Source organism: Harmonia axyridis, chromosome 4 (genome assembly GCF_914767665.1).
Source record: "Harmonia axyridis chromosome 4, icHarAxyr1.1, whole genome shotgun sequence".
NCBI classification, from domain to species: Eukaryota; Metazoa; Arthropoda; class Insecta; order Coleoptera; family Coccinellidae; genus Harmonia; species Harmonia axyridis.
The window spans coordinates 10,463,495-10,486,742 of NC_059504.1; the positions used below are offsets into that span (position 1 = coordinate 10,463,495).

General features: G+C 32.4%; 1 protein-coding gene across 2 annotated transcripts in view; it reads left to right on the top strand.

Moving 5' to 3' along the window:
- The first annotated feature begins 3,720 nt into the window (after positions 1-3,720).
- The window catches only part of LOC123678973, a 43,685-nt gene continuing 24,157 nt past the window's right edge, over positions 3,721-23,248 (top strand). The window contains exon 1 of one of the 2 annotated variants that reach the window (XM_045616264.1): positions 3,721-3,982. The gene's annotated coding sequence lies outside the window, so the exon portion shown is untranslated. Of the gene's footprint in view, positions 3,983-8,872; positions 8,969-23,248 lie in introns of those variants that run through there. The other variant, XM_045616265.1, reaches the window with a different exon arrangement.

Genomic DNA, 23,248 nt, shown 5'->3' on the forward strand with positions numbered 1-23,248 from the left:
AAATTATTAATTTCTTTTTATTACACCTAAAATGTCATTTAGCATTTTGTTCGGGAAAATGATTGAAATGAACCTTATAATATATCGTTCAAGATTCCCGGCTCAAAATTCAAAAATTGCTGACTTGACGAAATGATTGGTACGGAGAACAAAAGCAGGAACTATGGATTTGTAATTTTCATCAGAAGACCGAGTTATATAACAAAAATAAAATGTTCTGCTCGTTGTCTTATAATATGTGTAAATAAACATCCATCGTTTAGAGATGTTCAGACGTCTTTGAAATTGGCCGTAATTGTTATCTTTTATTGCATTTAATCGATGGACTGCATCATTTAATTAGCGGAGGTAGTAATACTGCTGGTTTCTTTATAACATCAATGCCAAGATATAAAATTTTTTATGACTTGGAAATTAATGAAATTGAAACTTCCAGAATCATCTCCACAGTTGTATCCGGTTATTTTTCTCACCTTTGCCTAATATAAGTTTATAATGTTGCAAATAAGCATTGATATAATGAGTTCCTGAATACATTCATTTTCTTGTATAAGAGTTACAGTCTCGTCGAATCTCATATATTGATTTTATTCAGTTTTTTTTAACATAAATGGTTGAAACATTATCCTGATAATCACAAGCCTATCAGGCTTTCGTGAAAACTCAGATTGAATAGAAGTTATAATGATGTCGTAATTTCTAAATTCATACATTTATTCTCAGTTATGATTATTCGAAAATTATAGACATTGGGACGAAACGATAGAGCGATCTGTTTGGAGAAGGAGCACCCAAAGGCGTTTTTTTATCAATCAAATTAAAACTCTAATTGGAAAATCCTTCTGAAGGGTAATCAACTGATTACTCTGCTATTCGACAAATATTTTATCTGCCTCCAGAGTGACATCTGCAACTGCAAGGCAAGACCATTATATCGCAAATTTTACTCGAAGGAATCGAACGGTATCTGTAGCAACCCTTCGAGATCACTTTTGAGGTCCTATAGACGGCTAGTCTCAACCAGTACCATAAGGAGACGGTTGCATTCCTCCAATTTAAGGATGAGAAGACCTTTAAGAGTGCCTCGGCTATCACCTGGACATAGAGCTACCCGTCGGCAATGGGCAGAACACCACCCAGACTGGCTTTTACCACAATGGCGCTACGTACTTTTTTTCGCACGAGTCACGATTCGGTTTACAAAGTGATAGTCGACGACAAAGGGTTTGGAGAGGTCCAGGCAGAATAGAGCGACTCAATTTCGCCCGGGAAGTTGTACCTTTTCAAGGCGGATCAATAATGTGCTGGGGGGTATAATGTTCGGTCGCCGTACTCCTCTTATTATCGTTGAACGAAAAATGACTGGGGCCATCTACGTAGAAAACATCATTGAATCAATCATTGTTCCTCTGCTCAATAAGTTTGGGGATAATTTCATTTATCAGGATGATAACGTCCCACCACAATGCACACGAAGGGTTCAAAACATTCATCAAGTGAACAATATCCAGAGAATGAACTGGCCAGCAAACTCACCAGACTTGAATACAATTGAGCACGTATGAGATTACTAAGGGAGAGCAATATCCAATCGCCAAAACCTACTTTCAACTTTTCAAAAAGAATGAAAATATATGCATGAAAATGTCATTTATGACTTGATTCGTGGGATACCTAGGCGTATTGGGCAGTTGATTGAAAGAAGAGGTGGTAATACGGACTATTGAATTTGGATTCAGTTGTGGAATAACTATAATTAATCAAAAATAAATAATCGATAAATTTAGATTTTTTCTCATCTTTCCTTTTTTGTCTCATCCTGCATGAAGCAAAGAGTTACAAACAAAGATTTTCTATTAAATATATTGCAGTTGAAATAGAGAAAAATATTCACCTCAGTACCAGAACATATATTGTTTATTTCTTAAGAAACCTAGGGTTGACCTATTTTTGACGATATGTGTATATGTGATAGCACTGGTAACCAATGTAAAAGTGTAGATCAGTGGTGTACCCAGACATAAGCCTTGGGGGGTGAAAAAAAAATGGTTAATCGTTTGCGATGACCTTTGAATTTACAGATACTCTTGGAGATAGATTTTCACCTGTCGAAGTGTCAGCTGTTATTCAAACGCAAAAAATTTGATGATTTTCCTGCATCAATTTTCCTTCTTTTGAAGAAGTTTTCTGAAAATGTTAGCTTATTTATAATAAGATTGTGATATATAAGGTTGTGACTTATAATGGATATTCATCCTGGTGGGGATATATCCTCCTTATACTCCCCTAGGATACGCCACTGGTGTAGATCTAATAGTTCCACTGATATCATAGAAATGTTCAGCTGTGCATCAATTACATGAGCACTATTGAAAAGGAAATCGATGCTGCAGCCGTAGTCATGGCGACCCTTTGGCCGATATCGTTTCCCTCAATAATGGCATACTTTTCTCTTTGAAATGGAATAAATTTCAAAATATACTGTTTTTTTATGTCAAAATGAAATAAACCTCTTACAATATACTATTTTCGCAAGTCCTCTGTACACCTCCAAGTCCAAGATCGTTTTCCATCATTAATGGCATACTTTTCTTTTTAAAATATTATAAACATCCATTAATTTCAAAATATACTCCTTTTTTTTAATGTCAAAATGAAACAAACCTCTTACAGTATACTATTTTCGCACGTCCTCTGTACACCTCCAAGTCCAAGATCGTTTTTCATCATTAATGGCGAACTTTTCGTTTTCTCTTTGAAATGGAATAAACACCCATTATTTTCAAAATATACTCCTTTTCTTTAAGTCAAAATGAAACAAACTTCTTACATTATACTATTTTCGCGCGTCCTCTTTACACCTCCAAGTCCATGATCGTTTTCTATCATTGATGGCATACTTTTCTCTCTGAAATGGAATAAACACCCATTAATTTCAAAATATACACCTTTTCTTTAAGTCAAAATGAAACAAACTTCTTACATTATACTATTTTCGCGCGTCCTCTTTACACCTCCAAGTCCAAGATCGTTTTCTATCATTGATGGCATACTTTTCTCTCTGAAATGGAATAAACACCCATTAATTTCAAAATATACTCCTTTTTTTTAATGTCAAAATGAAACAAACCTCTTACAGTATACTATTTCCGCACGTCCTCTGTACACCTCCATGTCCAAGATCGTTTTCCATCATTAATGGCATACTTTTCTCTTTAAAACACCCATTAATTTCAAAATATACTCCTTTTTTTTTAAGTCAAAATGAAAAAACTTTTACAGTATACTATTTTCGGACATTCTCTGTACACCTCCAAGTCTAAGATCGTTTTCCGATATTAATAGCATACTTTTCTCTTTGAAATGGAATAAAAATCCATAAATTTCAAAATAAACTCGTTTTTTTAATGTCAAAATGAAACAAACCTCTTACAGTATATTATTTTCGCACGTCGTCTGTACACCTCCAAGTCCGAGAAAGTTTTCTATCATTAACGGCATACTTTTCTCTTTGAAATGGAATAATCATCCATTAATTTCAATATATACTCGTTTTTTTCAATGCCAAAACGAAACAAACCCCTTACAGTATACTATTTTCGCGCGTCCTCCGTACACCTCCAAGTCCGAGATGCACCTGCGACTCCGCCAGACGCCCCATCAGATCCCCGTGTACATCAAGTGTATTGTATACCTACCGGAAAGGAAACCTCGTCGCGTCGTGGGTTTCACATTCTCTCGACCAGCCACGGCACCGGCTTCCAAACGAAAATTCAGAATCGTATCGACAGTTGGTAGTTAAACGTCCGGGAGAGCTGCTGCAGTCGTGTTTATTGGGCGCCTACACCGCTCGAACAAAACGGGTTTCTTGTTTGTGTTATTGCTCCGCTAGTCTTCGCAGTGTCTCTCATCAACGACATCTTTCGATTTGTATATTGTGATTGTTGATCTAGACCTTTTGGATTATAATCGCTGCAATAACGTAAGTGAAGGTTCTCTTTGTTTACTGCTAGATTACAGGAGGATTCGCATATGTCATTGTTTCGGCAAGAAATTCTTGGTACAGGTGTGACTTGGACGTGCATTCAGGTTGTTGTTGGAGGTGTGGTGACAGCTGGGCTTAGATTGAGACCCCGCATAGGTAGAAATCAGTTCTTCGTTCTTCGCACACGGGGGCAATGAAGATCTGCGGAAAAATCTCAGTTCCTAATAACTTTAAATCGAGGGAATTAATTCGATCACAAGATCAGTCGGTTTCGCTGAATCTCAAGTCGATAGTCATGCAGAGGTTGAAAGTTTTCTGAACTTGAAGACTGCGCTCCAAATTTCAATCAGAATTATCATTTTCACGTCAATTGAACTAATATCCCAACACTGTAACAAAAGTAGTAATTGGCTGTAAAAAATATTAAAATCATTACCGTCTCGTGTTATATATTTTATGATTTTGTTTTATTGTTGTCATAAAGGAATTTTATTTGAATTCCATACCTTTATTTATTTCTTCGGAATTCTTGGGATGAATCATCATGTGAGGTGTTTCTAAACGAAAGAAGCAACCGGTATCTTTAACTTTGATAGTTGCCAACAAGTCTCTGGAAGTATTATGAATAGCTACTCTACAATAGCACCTATGTTGAAAAAAGATTTTTCAAAAAGCAAATATATGAAACAATTTAGCGAAAGGATAGTACAGTAAAATAAGAGGATCAAAGAGTAGTATGAATATCACAATTTTTTTTGAACGATATTACACAACATTACGGCCGCAACAACAATACTGACGTGAAACAGATTTTTGACTAATAATGTCATACCATCTTTTCCCTAGATAATTAAACTTCGGTTTCAAGCAATTCACTCAGATATTCCTCTTTTATTTGTAAAAATTGGTTCTTATACTGGTACCGCACTAATAAAATACCTACCTACTTACTGGATTCTGAAAGGATAAAAATCATGGAATCAAATTAAAAGATATATACATGTATATTTCCTGAAAAATTGATCTAATGGAATAATAATTACTTTCTTTATATCTTGGGAGTTTTTTACGGTATATTTTCCATACGATACGTGTTGTGAACGGAAATAAATTCAAAATTTGTTTTGAATTGATGCGTTCAATTTTGAGTATATGTACCTATTTCAATCAAGAGACATACATATCTATAGGCATCGAGAAAGAAAATTTCCATTGAAGTTGCTAATATCGAATGTATTTTTACCGACAATTAAAACAACTGGAAACATGTGGATATGCCGGTTTTGCAACTTTACCACACCTGGAAAAAATCAACTGTATTGACAGGCGAACACCTCTAATTTAATTCAAGTACCTACTTGATACGCGTAGTATTATTTTGAAACGTCGGGTATTGAACGAATAATAGTATGTAGTACCACGAATTTTTCCATGATTATGTTATCATCGATGGCTCTTTTGAATTGTTCATGTTTTGCTCAATTTCGCTTGCTTTTTTCTCTCTTTCATTATAAGGCTATTTGCATAATTTTTTTTAAATTTTTTGGATGTATCAATTTTATGTTTGAGTTATTAAATCAGGGTTTGAGTGGCAGAACAGAGGCATCATCGAATGCCATCTGAACTTCGCCCTGGGATTGTTTTGATTTTCTGTTCCTTTATAAAGAATTTAAATCAATGAAGTTATTATTATTATTATAAAAACAAAGAAATATGATTATGTTAAATTCCACCAGAGTTGATCTGAGAGATGAAAATTCAAATTTCCGAATGTGCAAAACTTGTTTTTTTTATGATACATGAGAACCATCAGAATTATCATCTTGGAGAACTTTAACAAACATTCATGAGCACTTTCAGTGAGAATGTACAGGTTACCAGAGGGCAATTATTTTGAGAAACCTAAAAACAACCAACGTTAATCTATTCACCTAAACTCTTGAAGAGGTGCTCGAGTTAATTAAGTGGGTGCCACTGAATTTTAAAAATAACTTCAACGAAATAACGTTCATAACAGGTGTTGAATAAGAGGGCGTACAACCCTTCAAGAAAAATAGACCCGTTAAAAGATAACTCACGTCTCTTTGTTTCACAGGGATAAGGTCTATAATTTTGCCCACCTACGTAATTTTAGAATTTTGAGACCAGAAAAAAATCTTAAATTATTAGGATTTGAAATCGATTCTATCCGTTCACTGTGTACCTACAAGATAACTCTCAAACGGAATGTGTACAGTCTTAAAATTTTAAGGGTATAGGTTTAGGGTCCGAGTATCTCGGTTATATTTTTCATGAGTTATACACTTTTATCAAATTTTGTTCGTAATGATAGTTTCATTGGGAGTTTGTAGAATTGCGATATCTCATAATCTATCTTCTTATATTTTGTGTGTACTTATATGTAACTCGAGAAGTAACTTAATCCATAAAGTGTTTCATATAAAGATTCAACAACGCAGCTTCTACACTAAAAAATTAATCGAGATTTTCTCATATGAAAATCCTCTGAAGTAGAATATTTTTGGGATACTAGACTTATTTGTTTCGAATTTTTTTGGGTTTTTTTGCAGGAAGGGTTGAAGAAAAGCCAAAATTCAAGAGGATACAAGACAAGCAGGCGTCGTTTTTTTTTTCAGAATTGTTAATTGTGAAAAAAATGTTTTTATTTCATTCAAAATAGTAATAAAAAGTAAAAATCGAACCCTCCAAGCATGCATTTATCATTTTTATTTTCTTTCTCGTTTCCTAAAGGAAATTGCTCCAAAGATATAATGATAAATGACAATGTGTTGAAAGTATATCACGTAATTCTCTGTTTTTCTTTCATGTCACATCAGACCAGGAAGTTTTGATTATATTTGAGTTCGGAAGCTAGCCTGCAGAAGCTCTCAACTTCACGTCAATACTTTTCCCATTTTTCAGATGCTTCTTTTCTGTAACTGATAGTAAAAAAACGCAATTTCAAACAAATTGATAACATTTTTATAGTCCTTCTGAAATAGCGTAATCCTGTGCTAGAAACATTTTAGTGCATAACTAACGACATCTTCAAATTCGGCAAACCAACAGTATAGTTGGAATTTTCAACGCTGATTCACGATTTAATAGATGATCCAATTATTCGTAATAATGATTAATTTGGAGTCTGCCTTGCGTTATTACGTACCAACTAGGTGTATCATTTTGGAGCACCTTTTTATGTCTGCATTTCCTTCGTTTTCATCCCAACCAAATTTGTTGTAGGAGGTTTAACTTTTAACTTTATAATTTTCGAGAAAAAAATTAATATTATCTATTTAATCTTCATTTAGTCATCAAACAGAAAACAATCATTGCTAATTTTTGAAAAAATTAAAAAGAAATAAAATAATTCAATTTACTGATTTATAGTTGTGATAGCAATAATTTAGACACGAAATTTTGCATGACTTTTTGTTAACAACTAACTAGGTAGATCCTAATTTAAATTCAATCGAATCGGCATTTTCGAATTAATAGAAAAACAAAATAATCTCGGATGACTATAGCTCTCAGAAATATTGCACTGATTTGGCTCATTAACGAATTCAACAGGTGCACTCTAACCTCAAACGTAGCGTACCATGAAAATTATCAGCGTCGTATTTTTATTACCTAATCTTTCATGATTATGTTCGTCTTAAAATTTCAAATTATAGACATTCAACCAAAATAATTCAATCAAACGCAAAAACTGTGCTTGGTCCTATATAATGATACTTTCATTTTATTTTGAATTTTTTTTTCATTTCATATTTTTGATACCTAATCTTTCATGATTATGTTCGTCTTAAAATTTTAAATTATAGACCTTCTACCAAAATGATTCAATCAAACGCAAAAAAGTGATAGAAAACTTTGCTTGGTCCTATATGATGACGCTTTCATTTTATTTTGAATTTGTTCTTATCATTTCATACACATTCACCAAAATAGTGAAAAGGTATTTCAGTATTGAATACTCGATAGATATAGAAAGAAAATATGGATAATAAAAACCCCTAGTGGTAATTTAAGCACAGTAATAATGTTTGATCATAAAATAAATGGTTTTTCAGTAAGAAATGTTAAACTTTGAAATGGTTTTAATTTTTGTTATTTTATGACATTTCTTATGTCTTTTGTGTTCAGTAGGTTATGCCACATGATCATGGAAAAATACCAATTTCAACAACGTCTAGAAATGGATAAATTATTGTTTCAAAATCAATGCTCATTTGCGAAGACCGTGGAAAAATTATGTAAGAAACTATAATGCAAGTGTTGCCATCATAAGCATTTAAAAGTGCAAATTTCTATTGGAAAACCCTTTATACATATTCTAGTTAAATGAACTTATATTTGATCAATAAAAACTGGTTATATTTCACACATGCCCTTATCATTTTCTGAGCACATTCTGTGTCTACGATAAAGTAACTCTTGTCGGAGGTAACGATAATTTCTGAACTAGATCATTTGAATTACTAATATGTAGTTAATCGATAGATACTTTTACGTAGTATAGACATTCCTACACTCTTTTCATGAAAGAAGCAATATAACTGGATTTCTAAAACCAAAGAAAGTTGAAATGCTACTCCCATTTGAATATTAACACCATAGGTTTCACTAGAGATTGTTCATATCCTATATAAAGTTCTCTTTGAATGTTATCGATGTACTAGGACTAGAATATATCATTTGAGTGATAATTGCACCGTAATTGTGATTTTATAACACAACTAATAAATGTAAAAATTGGGTTGTTTGATAAATACTCGATTAATTTCGTATAACAACTTAATTAAACAGTTATCCCCACTCCTTGGTCTTGACAATGGCTCTTCCCTCACTACTTGCATCAGGATCAAGATTATCCTTGCTACCTTTAATTGTTGTTCCATTATTTGACACCATTCAGTTGCCATCTTCATCTCAAACTTTAGTGGTGGTATTTCTACATTTCGGGAAAGTTTGAAAAAAGTAAGTGCATTCAAATGACACTTTTAGTAGAAGTGATAGGTTTCTATTTTGAATTTCGAATTTTGGTTTTATTCTGATACCTATTTTGAACTTCGAATCTTAGTTTTATTTTACTACATCTCTTTACCGATTATTTGATGAGTAACTTTTAAAAGAATGGATGTTTTGATTTGTTGTTTTCATTCGAAAGAAATTTTATAAGCGACAGATAAGCCGGTTATTTTTTGACCTTAACCCTATATTCGATAAAGTGTAGTGTTAATATTCTCCATCCTGTATTATTTTATTTCCTTGTTTTCTACATCTAGGGTCTTCTGACTTCCGTATAGACATATTCAAAGCAAACATCATAATATAACTTGTGGAAATGACGAGAATAAAGATCTTATCTTAGACTGGAACGAGGAATTCATTTGTTTTGAGGACCGCATCAATGATAACTGAGAGAATGTTAACAATTTTTGTATTCGATTAAAACGTGATTTGTATGATATAATAATTCGTTTTGTTATTAATTGAACTGTAGATAAAATAGCCGAAACGTATGATTTCAAATTTTGAATGTTTCGATTGAGGTTAATCATCTTTCTGTCGGTTTGAAGACAAGAAATTATTTCGTTCATTGGAACTGGTTGACATTGGAAACTATAATTCTCGAACTGGTTCAGTTATCCTATAATTTAGAATTACCAAGAACAATAAGAGTTTGATTAGTCCATTCGAAAGAGTGAAGCGATGATTTTGTAATTGTTTTCGTTATTTTTGATAATAACTAGTGGTTGATATGAATGAATAACATAAGCAGGATTTTAGGTGAAAATGCATTTAGCAAAAGGGGGATATAAGATAAGATATAAGACAAATCAAAAATGATTAAAACATCGATTGCATACAGTGTTGTCAGAAAAAGGTATCTCAGATAATTAACGACATCTTAGTTACTTTACTTTGAAATATTTCTTTTACCAATGAAGTGTCAAGTATCTAAGATACTTTTCGAAAGAAAATTTTTTTTGTATTAAAAAAGTATTTTAGATACCTAAGGTTCCTCAGATAACAAAAAGTATCTGTGCTAAAATATAGAAAAATGAAAGCTATTGCAAATGGTCGAAAGATACCGTTTTCATTTCTGCTATTATCGCTATTTTGCCTAGTACTGAAAAAAAATTTTTCCTGAAAATTTAATTTTCTGTGTTCTACGCCTATCTGAAATAAATTTTGTTCGAATTTTTTTGTACGTTATTTAATTTTCTAGTTTAATTTGTTTTGAAGTCTGAAATGAAAATTGAAAGATATTCAATATAATACCCATACAACTTTATTGGACCTTCGTTGTTTTTATATTAGTGTTTTGTCTAAAATTACTGTATATTTTTCTCAACTGAATGAGACAAAAGTACCTACTCGAATATAATATAAAAAGTAACTGGAAAAATCTTATCAAATATCTTAAGACAATTATCTAAATTTCTTTTTTTGGAGTTACTAGATATTCAAGTATCTTCAAGTACCTTTCCAAAAATGTATCTTGTATCTTAAATACTCTAGCAAAGTATTTTTGCTAGCTCTTATTGCATAATGAGTTATTGTTCTTATCGTTCATTGATCTCTTCCCAACTTCGATTTAATATTTTACGTTTTTTCGATTTTCATTACCATTAATTATTTGCTAGTTTCGCTCAGGTTCACATCTAAGTCACGATGTGTCTATTAAATATAATATCAGGTAGATACAACCTCTGGTAGGTGCTAAACAACGAAACTCCACTTCAATATCGGCAATGAGGTTATGTTTCGAACAATAGAAAAGGAATGCATGTACCTTTTCTCATGCGTCAACTTCTAGTCACGTTATTATAAAGATTTTTATACCGAGAATGAAACTGAAACTGTTCGATGGTTTGGCCTCGACTTTACCACAACGGGTAAATTTATTTTCTGATATTCAGGGTATACAGTGCATTGGTGCGAGTCTCCGACCAATTGTGACCTTTTTCAACTGAAACAATGTTATCTAATTGAGCCTTTTTATTTATGAGACTGGGTCAGTTGGTCGTTGGACGTTTTCATCTATCATTACCAATGCGACAATTTAGAAACTACAATTTATTATAATCACATCGTGAATTGAGCACTATCACCTATTTCAATAAATACCTAAAGTTATTATTAAACCAAAAGTTGTTATATACTGCTATCCTGACCAAAGAATTTTAGTTCAATTGAAGAATTTTTTTAATTACTTTTGGAGCTTAAGGTTTTATTTTATCCTTAAGTCCATATAATATTTTGCACCCTATTTTTTATTATCTTTCACACATGTTTCTGATGTCTCTAGAAGGATCTGAAAAATGTGGGCACGTAAAAAGTAGTTAAGTATAAGTATAACAAGTGCATGTGAAATTTTTTCATATCTCAGTTATATTGTATAGCATTCTTTGGGTATATTAATTTCATTTTATATGAATTTTTCAATTCATTATAACTAACTTCTCGCAAATGTTTGATACATATTGTGTGTTTTTAAATATGACTCAATTTTTTTGAACTATTTCTCTTGCATAAAATTAAATAATTTCCCCATTGACACAGCTTTTTCACTTTTTTTCAGCACCTTCACAATAACGCTTTCGATTTATTTCTATTTTTACTTATTTATTGGAAAAAAATCATTAATAACAAAAATATACATACCTATATAATTCCTGAATCTACTGAATAAATTACTGAAAAATCACATGATAAATTTAATGTTTTCTTTTATTCTTTGCTCCACTAAATGTCCACTAATTGGTCTCAACCCTATTTTCTATCGTCTCTTTCAATTACATACAAAAATTAATAATAATATAATAAGGGTGCATCGAGGGGTGCATTTGACATTTTTTCTTCATATGAGAGTTATACTCGCATTGTATATAATCGTGCAGAGTATAGCGTTTTTTATATTAATTTCATTTTATTTATTATAGATATCTAATTTTTCTCATATATTTATTTATTTTTTCTTTTTTTCAGCGAATTTTTTTATGTTGATCTAAGCATTAAGAAAAATATTTATTAATATTTCATTGAAAATCAATACCTTTACAATAGTATATATTTCGACTTATTCCTATGTATATAAATACTATTTCGAATTAAAAAAAAAATAAAAATAGAAAAAATTTTCCAGAAACCACTAATTAAATAACTGACGATTTTTTTTTTTTTTGTGCACCCTAATTTTTCTTTCGTTCATTTTCCCATTCTGCTGCCTTCAGAAACTATTAAGCTATAGATGATTATCAGACAATAGCATCATCAATCAACTCAATATTTGCATTGACGTAATTCGAGCGGACAAATATCAATATTCATGGGCGCCCGCAGGGGGGGGCCAGGGGGGGCCATGGCCCCCCCTGAGATTTTGATTGTCTCATTTTTCAGCACAACACCCTCAATATAACTTTCTCAATCCAAAGAGCAAAGACAAAAGGAAAATAATGGATTCACAACAATTTTCCGGTTTTCAATGACAATCATGGACGCCTTATCGTTTTTCGATAATTTTCATTTTGCCCCCCCTGAGAAAAATTTCTGCGGGCGCCCATGTCAATATTAATGTTTATTCAATTAGTAATCAAATTAAATTATTTTAGATGAAAATCCACACTAATCTGCCATTTCAGTATTGGTTTATCTGATACATTTATTTAAATTTTCTTGATGTGGGAACTAATTGGAGTAATTTGGTGTTCAGATTCTGTTCAATACAAAAAATGGAACAATCAAATTGAAATCATATTTATGAGAATTCAAAATTTATAACAATAACTCATCACTAAGTTAATAACATATTTTATTGGTTCCCATTCACTCCTAACTGAATGAAAGATGTGGATTTTTTAAAATATGATAACATAAATTTTCTATGAATATATTAAATACCCATGCGTTGACTTCTCGGTGTTGATTCAAGTTTTTCACAAGACTCTCAAGCATTCAATTCTGCAAGGAGTTAATGAAATAAGTAGCCTAATCTGCATCAACGATTTTATGACAATTGCATCGTGCATCTGTAACTAATAAGCAAATTAAATATTATGTAATGTATCAATTTAATAGAGTATGAACAAAGACTTTTTATTGTTCACCATACAAACGAATTTCTATTATGATAATTGTCAAGCATTTGGACATCGATTTCATTTATCTTATAAATATTCATAAGTCGCATGCAGCGATAAAAACAAACGTGAGTCTGTAACAATTCCTAAGTATGGTTTATTTGTCATTCTAACCGAAAAGGAGAAAATTTTTGAAACAAATTCAATGCCGAACGTGAAGAGTATGCGTAAATTGAGCTCAGTATGCGTCTGTCAACCTGAAAACCACAGAATTTGAATTTCTTCATTTCCTATCGTAGTGGATTGAGTTGGGGCAATGAATATTGATATCAATATTTTTCCTGAATCATGGAAGACTTCCTATTGAATTTTATCGGCGACAGGTATAATACAGTTTCTCTTCCATAAATATTTATACAACAATAAACGATAGTACCGTTAGGAACAAGAATTTGTTTGTCCACTGATAATAGATGCAAACTCAGTCTGCTATAGGTTATTATTAAATCGTACAATAGGTCTGTTTGGCCAGAAATATGATCTACCGTTTTGTGCAGTGTAATGTATCGGAAATTGATGTTCATGATGGAAAAACAGCTATTTCATGCATTAGGTAGCAATGAATGGGAAGTGTTTCCGGAATTAGTCTTGATACTTCCGGAAATTCAGTTTTTTATCGAAATTGACAACTCTATATCAAATTTTTCATATGGAGCTTTAACATTCATATCTGAACTATCTCCATGGGCGCCCGCAGGGGGGGGCAAGGGGGGGCCACGCCCCCCCCTGAGATTTTGAATGCCTCATTTTTCAGCACAACACCCTCAATATCACTTTCTCAATCCAAAGGGCAAGGAAAAAAGGAAAGTAATAGATTCACAACTATTTTCCGGTTTTCAATGGAATTACATACTATACGTATAATCCATAATCGGCAGAGGTATTTTTTGAATTGAAAACTTTCTTAGGCGCGTTGAGCACTTCTTGGGTGGAGAAAATTCATGGAACCGAAAGCACTCCATGCGTGTCAATTTGTTTATAAATTCATCTTATACACTGCGTCCGTAACCGTTAAGTATGGAACAAAATTCATTTTTAGCTAAACAGACCATTTTAAGAAATAATCCTGAAACACGTCGGTTTTTTATTTTAATTTACCGTATTTTAAAATAATAATCTAATATATAGGGTGAATTACTTTCGAGTAATGACGTCAGCGTCATTTTTTTTGAAAGGAACACCCCAATTTGTCTCAATTTTCCGATTACTCTGGCTGAGCAGATTCCAAAAATGTATCACATATTGATTCCAATTGGTACAGGGTGGACAAAAATACAATAGTTTTGTGTGTGCTCATAAAGTGACGCGTAACATTCTTTATTAGTTAAATTAACAATATTATCAAAAATACGGCAATTGGTTTGAATTTAACACCCTGTAGTTTGTTACATTTTTAGATTAATAAAAATGTATAAAAATAAGAAATAATTTCTTTCATATTCTGTCTGCTACACCACAAGTACCAAACATGTTTGGAAACAGCTCATTTTTATTAGTCTAAAAATTTAACAAACTACAGGGTGTTACATTCAAACCAATTAGCGCTAGACAATAAGTATTGTTAATTTAACTAATAAAGAATATTATGCGTTATTTTACGAAACTATTGTATTTTTGTCCACCCTGTACCAATTCTAGTGATCTTTTGAAATTCAGAGTAGACGCTGGTGATAAATATAAATACAGAAATAGAAAGAAACGGAATACTGATGTCGCCTACGACAGTCATGGACGCCTTATCGTTTTTCAATAATTTTCATTTTGCCCCCCCTGAGAAAAATTTCTGCGGGCGCCCATGACTATCTCATATGTTCCCCGAAAACAATCAACGTAAATGACATTGACATCTAATATAATTCAGCATTTATATCGTTCGAAATAATTATTGCTGAATTTAACGATTGATATTGTATTTTTATGTATTTATCACGGACTTCAAGTTATAAAAAATAGTAAAAGACTGAAAAAATCTGTAGGACAATGTCAACAAGAGTTCAGGATTCCATATTCATGTGGTAATGAATTGTGAAAGTAATTAAAAACAAATTTTTTGAGTTTCAGAATGTTTTAAAGAATGAAATTATAATGAATTTGTCAATTTTTAACTAATTTCGAGAACACAAATCCAAAAATTTCAACAAATAAAATATGATATGGAATTGCTTTTCAGTTGTTTGTTCATGTGATATAGGTTGAATTTTTGGTTAATTTTTGAAGATCAGTAAGTGATATTTTGTTGCTTCAATGAGCTCAATGGACCGAATCCAAGTTTTTTGTTTTGGATTCTTATTCGTTCAATTTTTGAAAGATGAAATTTTCAGCTTTATAATTTACGTTGATTACGGATGGACTGAAAGAGACAGAGGTATGTTGCATAAAAAATTCTTTTGTTCAGTTCAGCTCTTAGTTATTTGCGGTTAGCCATCAAATATAATGCTCGATAAATTAGGTGTTTCCAAAGCATTGTATTGGTTGGGGTTTTTTGTTTTCCATATTGGTCTCTGCAAAATATAATGGGATTTACCTATATTTGAAGCTTACAGAAATAAAAATGAGAGAAGCACTGACGTAATGTCAGCTGATTTTGCGTGCATGTTAAATTCCGTATAATGATATTTTGAAAAAATTTCGTTTCAACTTGAAGCAACTATTTTACTATTGAAATATTTCTGATTGATGCTATTTTCCATTTTGAAATAGTTGACATTTTTGGTTCTTGTATGCTAAAGAAATAAAATGGTTTTTTATAAGGTGCCTTCTCATTTTATAATTTTTTTAATGATGTGCACAGTACACAATGAAACTGTTAAAAATGAAGTAGCTTGATAAAATGTACTTGATTTTTCAAGTACTTGGTAAATAAATACTTGACTTGAACTTGACTAGATTTCAAGTTAAGTATGTACCTTTAATATAAAGTGAAGCAGTGCATCTCTATAAGTGACTAATGTATGAAAATTTTGCAATAAATATTTGAATCTATGTCTGATAGACGGTTACCAAAATATATGTTGACCTGTGTTATTTTCGGAGTAACATGCCAATCATCAGTGATTCAAATCCAATCTTGACTATTCTCGTCTCAACTCAATATTCCTTTGTTCCCTTGGACAGAGCGGCTTCTGTCTTTCCATTTTGAAGGGCATTCAAAAACCCATTATTTGTTCAAGTGATATTTTGAAGTGCTAATTCAAAAGTCTATTATTAACGAGAACCAAAGTTACCTCATTCGAATAAATAAACATTTATCACCTTTAATTGCTTTGAACACTCGACGATATCAATATTTTATCCTATGAACTTTTGTTTTATTACCTAGTGGATTCAAATGGATTTCATAGAAAGCGCCTCATATCAGTAAATCTAAATTAGGAACAGACCAGTTTACTCAGGAATAATAATTCAACATTTAACAACTCTTGATAGTGAATCGTCTGTTGTTTATCAATTGGTTTGGTTATGTGAAATATGTTAGTATCGTAGAGTGCAACTGAATGCAAGAATATGATAACACTTTCAGTCTGAGTACATTCTCGTGAATCATCGATAACTCTTCCATTTTAAATCTTTTGAAGTATTTCTTTTAGGGGAAGTTGATCGTAATAGTTATATTAAAAATACTCGCCGGTAGATCCCTCACTCCTTCAAGAAAAGATTTTTTTTTGGATACTTGATTCTAGGAGGGGTACTCTATATGAATTTTTTCCCTAGGACCTACCGTTTGGCCCCTGTCCTTATGAAAATAATTTATGCAAAAAACTTTTCATTTGGACAAAAATGGTTGAAAGAAAGAGTATCAAAATTTCTATCATTAAAGAAAACATCAAACCTCAAATATCGAGATAATAACTAATCAAATATGAGATTGTGACCCTCAGTAGGTTTTTTGTAGTGGTACTTTCAAATTGCCCACAGAGGAATGAGACTTGAATGTCAAAAAAATCCCCAACACCCCGTATACTCGAAAACCGCGAGGAAAATCGGAGGTTTGGAAGCTTTCCTGGGGCTTTGAGACGATTTCGAGGGGGATCTTATTCTTGTCATTTTTGCTCTAGATGTTCCCGTTTAGGATGTGATTTTGTATACCTACTACATACCTGGATTCTTAGCAGAAGGGCTATATCTGTATAAGATAAACTTGCATATGAGAATCCCTGGTTTCTGCATGTATTTCATTTATAAATGAAAAATTATCGTGGGCGATACGACGTGTATAACAGATCACAAAAAACAATTTTGCACAATTTCTGCCTGTCTGTGCATAATCTCCGAAACAATCGAACGAATTCTGTTGATGTTCTCACAGGTAGATAGAACATATCTTGGAGCTCTTGTTTCATCAAAATTGGTTGAAATCGAAAAAATTCCATCAAAATAACATCGAAAATAGTTATTAATATTTTGGTTCGTTAATTCAATTGATGAAATTTTGGAATCTTTTGAAACAATATTAGAACAGGTCCTGAATTGAATCCTTATCATTATCGATATCGAGCATAATAAATTGAAAATAAGCATCTTATAAGAATGGACACAGTATATATTTATTCATTCGCTGAGTCCATAAAATTTCATTTCGTTGAAGAAAACTATAAAAACATTGGTTTCGTTTTTGGAATCGAGACTTGAATAAATCTACTTAATGTGACTGAAATGTGGTTTCAAATTTGAATAATTCAAGACTTGGATCGTGATGTATTTATCGTTTACGTTTTCTTTGAAACAATTTACTTTCATTAGAAATCATAAGGGGCAACATGCAGTTCTTGATAACCATTTTGGTTAATTGTTTCAGATAATCAATCTTTGAAATGATAGGTGCTATTATCAATTATCTTCAGTTCGTTAATTAATTTTTTTTTGGTTTTACCTTTTAGATGGTGTAAGTAAAAAAATAATTCTAGAAATACGAGGAGCACTCGTTCGTTCATTCGCCAATTGCATCTTTTGAGGTCACGTAACTGTATATTGCTAATAATGTGGTCCTCAAAGATGCAACTGGCGCTCTTTACTTAACTGCTTTCCTTTTTCGATATTACGCTTGAATTCTTTATTTTTTCTTATTCTGATGAAGCTTTCAAACCGAAATTTCGTACAAAGCTTTAAATAGTTATTCCATATATACAAGCAAAATTTCAACTCGATCCAATAATTAATTAACATAATAATTAACAATCTTAACCGCAGAATTCGAGATCCTTATACCTTCTCTGAAAATCTCAAGTTTCTAGATCTTTGTGTTCGGTAGTTATTGTGTTTACGGCTTGACGGACGGACAGAATCGAATTTGAAAACGGTTTCGTCATCAGTGAGTCGCGAGGTGAGTCGAAACTTTTCGTTTGCTACTGAAATAATCATCTTGGTTGAAATTAACATTATATGTATAATGAACAAAACAAAAAAAGAAGTATTCATTCACGTTCAATGAATTCATATTAACAAATCAGAGGATTCGAACTACTGAATACATAATTTCATTGATTTTTCCATTTTTCTTGTAAACCATTAATATTCAGCCTAAATAATAAAGTCTTCGGTGCAAAAAGTGACATATTGCAAGTTTCAATATAAAAATTTTTTTCATCATAAAATACTGTATGCATCGCATTCATAAAATATGATCATAAACTGCATTTGGCGCCCTTATTTTGCAAAAACCTTTGACTAATGGCTCGTCTTTTTACATCCACACTCCACACTTCCATTCAATATAACCTGTACACATAAATCACTATCATTAATTTTAATGACTTTTCTCTATAAAACAAACATAATATTTTATTCACAATTTCATGAAATATTCATAACTACTCACTCTACGCAATCCAAATATAGATGAGATACTTATTCCATTGCCTTTTCAGATACACAATGGTATTTCTTGTTTAAATTGATTCTAAAAATTAACACCAACTCGAATTTCCGCTCAAAATAAATTTCTCAATAACAATATTTGTTCAAAAAAAGTTATTTTCAGTCCTGATAATTGCCTCGAATAAGGTTCACCTTTCGAGATATTTCATTGACTTTATTTGGTCAGACGGCAAATAATATACAGAGTTGTTTGCCCAGATATTACTATTATTATGATGTACATAACGTTCACATATTAAATATAATGAATCGAAATTGTGGGGTAATATAATCATAATCGCTCAATGGTGTCGGGCCATATCAAATTTGAATTTCCTTGGAAAGGATCAACCCGGTGTTTAGTAATTTATGAAAAATAATCTTCAATGTCAACAAGCTTATGTGTCTTTATTGATGGTTTTTTATTTAGAGGTGCCTTTCAAAGTAAAATGATTACTGATAAGTGGATTAGGTACCTACGAAATAATTATGGATTAATTCCACGAAATCATTATTTTTTTTTTAAATGAAAGATATATTCGGTTGGATCTGTTGTCACTGAAATATTGAGTTTATTTTTCGATATTTTTCTCGGGATTTTCACTGGTTCTAGTTATAAAGGGTGTATTTTAGAGCTATATAACTTTAAATTGAAATAAAACAATGATGGATTATTCGATTGACATGAATTTTATTTATCCGCAAGATAATCTTGTGGCATTACATTTTAAATATGATTTCTGGCATATGACCGCCACGGCTGGCTCGGATGTAGCCCAATCTGGACGTCTAATTTTCGATTACTTTTTCCAACATTTGTGGCCGTATATCGACAATAACACGGCGAATGTTGTCTTTCAAATGGTCAAGGGTTTGTGGCTTATCCGCATAGACCAATGACTTTACATAGCCCCACAGAAAGTAGTCTAGCGGTGTTAACTCACAAGATCTTGGAGGCCAATTCACAGGTCCAAAACGTGAAATTAGGCGATCACCAAAAGTGTCTTTCAGTAAATCGATTGTGGCACGAGTTGTGTGACATGTTACGCCATCTTGTTGGAACCACAGCTCCTGGTTGTTCAATTCAGGAATGAAAAAGTTAGTAATCATGGCTCTATACCGATCACCATTGACTGTAACGTTCTGGCCATCATCGTTTTTGAAGAAGTACGGACCAATGATTCCACCAGCCCATAAAGCGCACCAAACGGTCAGTTTTTCTGGATGTAAGGGTGTTTCGACATACACTTGAGGATTAGCTTCACTCCAAATGCGGCAGTTTTGTTTGTTGACGTAGTCATTCAACCAGAAGTGCGCTTCATCGCTAAACAAAATAAAATGGACGTAGTGCGCGATACGTATTCCGTATGGAACCATTATTTTCGAAATAAAATTGCACTATTTGCAAGCGTTGTTCAGGCATAAGTCTGTTCATGATGAATTGCCAAACCAAACTGAGAATAAATCACTTGACAGCTGTTAAATCGCTCGCCATCTTCAACAGTAATGCCAACTTAAAGTTATATACCGCGAAAAAAAACACCCATTATTTTCCCGTTATTCAGTTTCGATATTATCTGGAAAATAAAATTTCTAACGTCTCAGAATATAATGGTCTTGAAAATGAACGTAAATAAAACACACTTTCATTTAAATTATCAATATAATGCTTGAACCTTGCCATTAAGTGACGAATAAAATATCATTTAAATCCTTCGCGTGATCTCTAACAGGACTCGATCTTGGTAATTTTCGATGACTTCGGGCAATACCTTACCACTAGCTTGACGGATGTTAGTTTTCAGATCGTCAATAGTCCATAGATTATCGACATGAACACGATCCTTCGCATAACTCCACAAAAAATTCCAATGGCGATAAATCACATGATCTTGGTGGCCAATTCACATCTCCGAAACGAGAAATTACGCGTCCTGGGAATTTTTCTTGTAATAAAGCAAAAATGGGTCGTGTTGTGTGGCTTGTTTAACCATCTTGCTGGAACCACATCTCTTCCAATTCCATATTTTTAATTCCAATCCAAATAAATCTGTAATCATTTGGGTATAGCGACGAGAATTGACGGTTTGGGTGACACCTTTATTTTCAAAGAAGTACGGGCAATTTAGTCCACCAAATTTTTTGTTAACATAGCCACCTAGTGAAAATTGACTTCGTCGCTGCAAAATATGTCATAGCGTGCCGTAAGAGAGGCCCAGATGTTGTGCGCGTCGAGGAATTGATACATTTGAATCTCCTTTGAGACTTTCACTTACAGAAGCAATATTTTCGCTCAAATTCGATAATGTATGGACTTCAAGACATCAGTAACATATCCAGGCTTATTTTTTCACTCTCTTACCAATTGTACGCTCGGATGAATGATTATTTCGATTATAATCTACCCGTCAGACACAAAACGTGCTATAGAATCATTATTTTTTTTTAATGAGCTTTCACAATTTTCACACGCAGATAAATGATCTATATTTTTAAATTGCTGATGACAGTTCTGTTCGACATATTATGCCATTGAATCAGGGCTGTGAAATCTGGACTACGGCATGGATTACCGAGTATATGTTAAAAGGAGTCTAAAAATGACTTTATTTCTCTTCTTCCTATAGCAACATTGAGATTAATAAGATTTCCAATAAAATAAACGTAGGAAATAGTGCAATCAGCCATGTTATCTGAAACACCAATCAGAGCGAATAACGTCACTTTTAAGTATTTATTGTTGTCTTGACATTTTAAAGTATTACCCATAGACGTACTTAGTATAACATTCAATTATATGTCTGATATAACCCTTACTCGTATCGCTTTACGTTTAACTGTTAGTACTGCTAGCGTTTCGATGAATTTTTCCATTATTTAATTGCTTTACGTCGTAATATACGGAAAATTTCAGGTTTCTAGGTTTTTCGTTCGACAGTTACCGTGGATTTGTCATCAGCGAGTCAAACCTCATCGTTACCAGCTCAAATTCAAAAAATTAAGAACATAATGACGAAAGTATGTATAAAGCGCTCTGTTCAGGAAACAAGCGCTCAAATATATTGCGAATTTCAACCCAAAGTTACATAATTCTCTCTTAAATTTCAACTTCAAATTCCTCCCATTCTGTTCGATTCTTGGAAACAAGAAATAACCAATATAAATGTTGGTCTTCTGTGGTTCACGATTTTCCTAGAAAGAAAATCGTTGCTACACTTCCTTATAACCATTTCCGTCAGCGAATTGCAAAATCTATTATAATGAGGTCAAGTTACAAAACCACAATGCTCTATGTCCGTTATACATTGATAGTTCACAATTGAATGCAGTTTTATCTCACACAATTCTAAGAAGTATCGTGGATGCAGCTGTTTTGAATTTATGCAAAAGGAGTTCCTTGCTTGCGATTAGTCATCAGATTCATCAGAAAATTAGCTATAAGTGGAATCGAATCGAGACCAATATTTACTGCTACTCAATAATTGCAGATTGCGTTGGTTTAAAACATCAATATTGTATTTGTAGCAGATATAATGAAGTAAATTCACACTATGGCTTATACTTTCTTTCTTTCATATCAAAATAGTCTTATAAAAAGACATAAGTAAATTAATACTTTAACAGCTATACATATATGATTATTCTCATTATTTTATGTCCTAAAATATATGAATAAGCTTCTCGAGCTGGGAGGGTTCCACCAAATTTTATTCAAAACAAGTTCCGCAAAACTGTGGACAGTATAAAGTGATTGGACGAATTCTTTGTATTCGTATATATTATAGGTGGAGGGCTCTTTCTCCAAAAATGAAAATGACCGATATAGTATATAAAAAAACATTCCTCTGAACTCTCTTGAAATTATTGCTCAAAATTTTTTTTATTGAAAATAAAATAATTCGTTTAAAAATAAATATTTCTCGAAAAATATACAACACGAAAAAGACTGTATATTATTCACCATATAGTGTATAATTGTGTGAAATATGCTATTAGAGTAAATGTGAAATTAACCACAAATTTTTCAATTGCAATTTTTCTATTAAACCAGTCGAAATTTGGAAAAAAGTCGAATTTTTTCTAAAAATGCTTATATCTCCTGAATTATTCGCCACAGACCGTTAAATATAACCCTTTTTCAAACATCAAGTTCCGATCTAAAACATACTGAGATTTCAAGGGCGTAGCTTACATCCAGGAGAAGTTGCAGCCACGGGAATATTATCAAGAGTCTTTTCGAAAATTTCAGATTTTTACC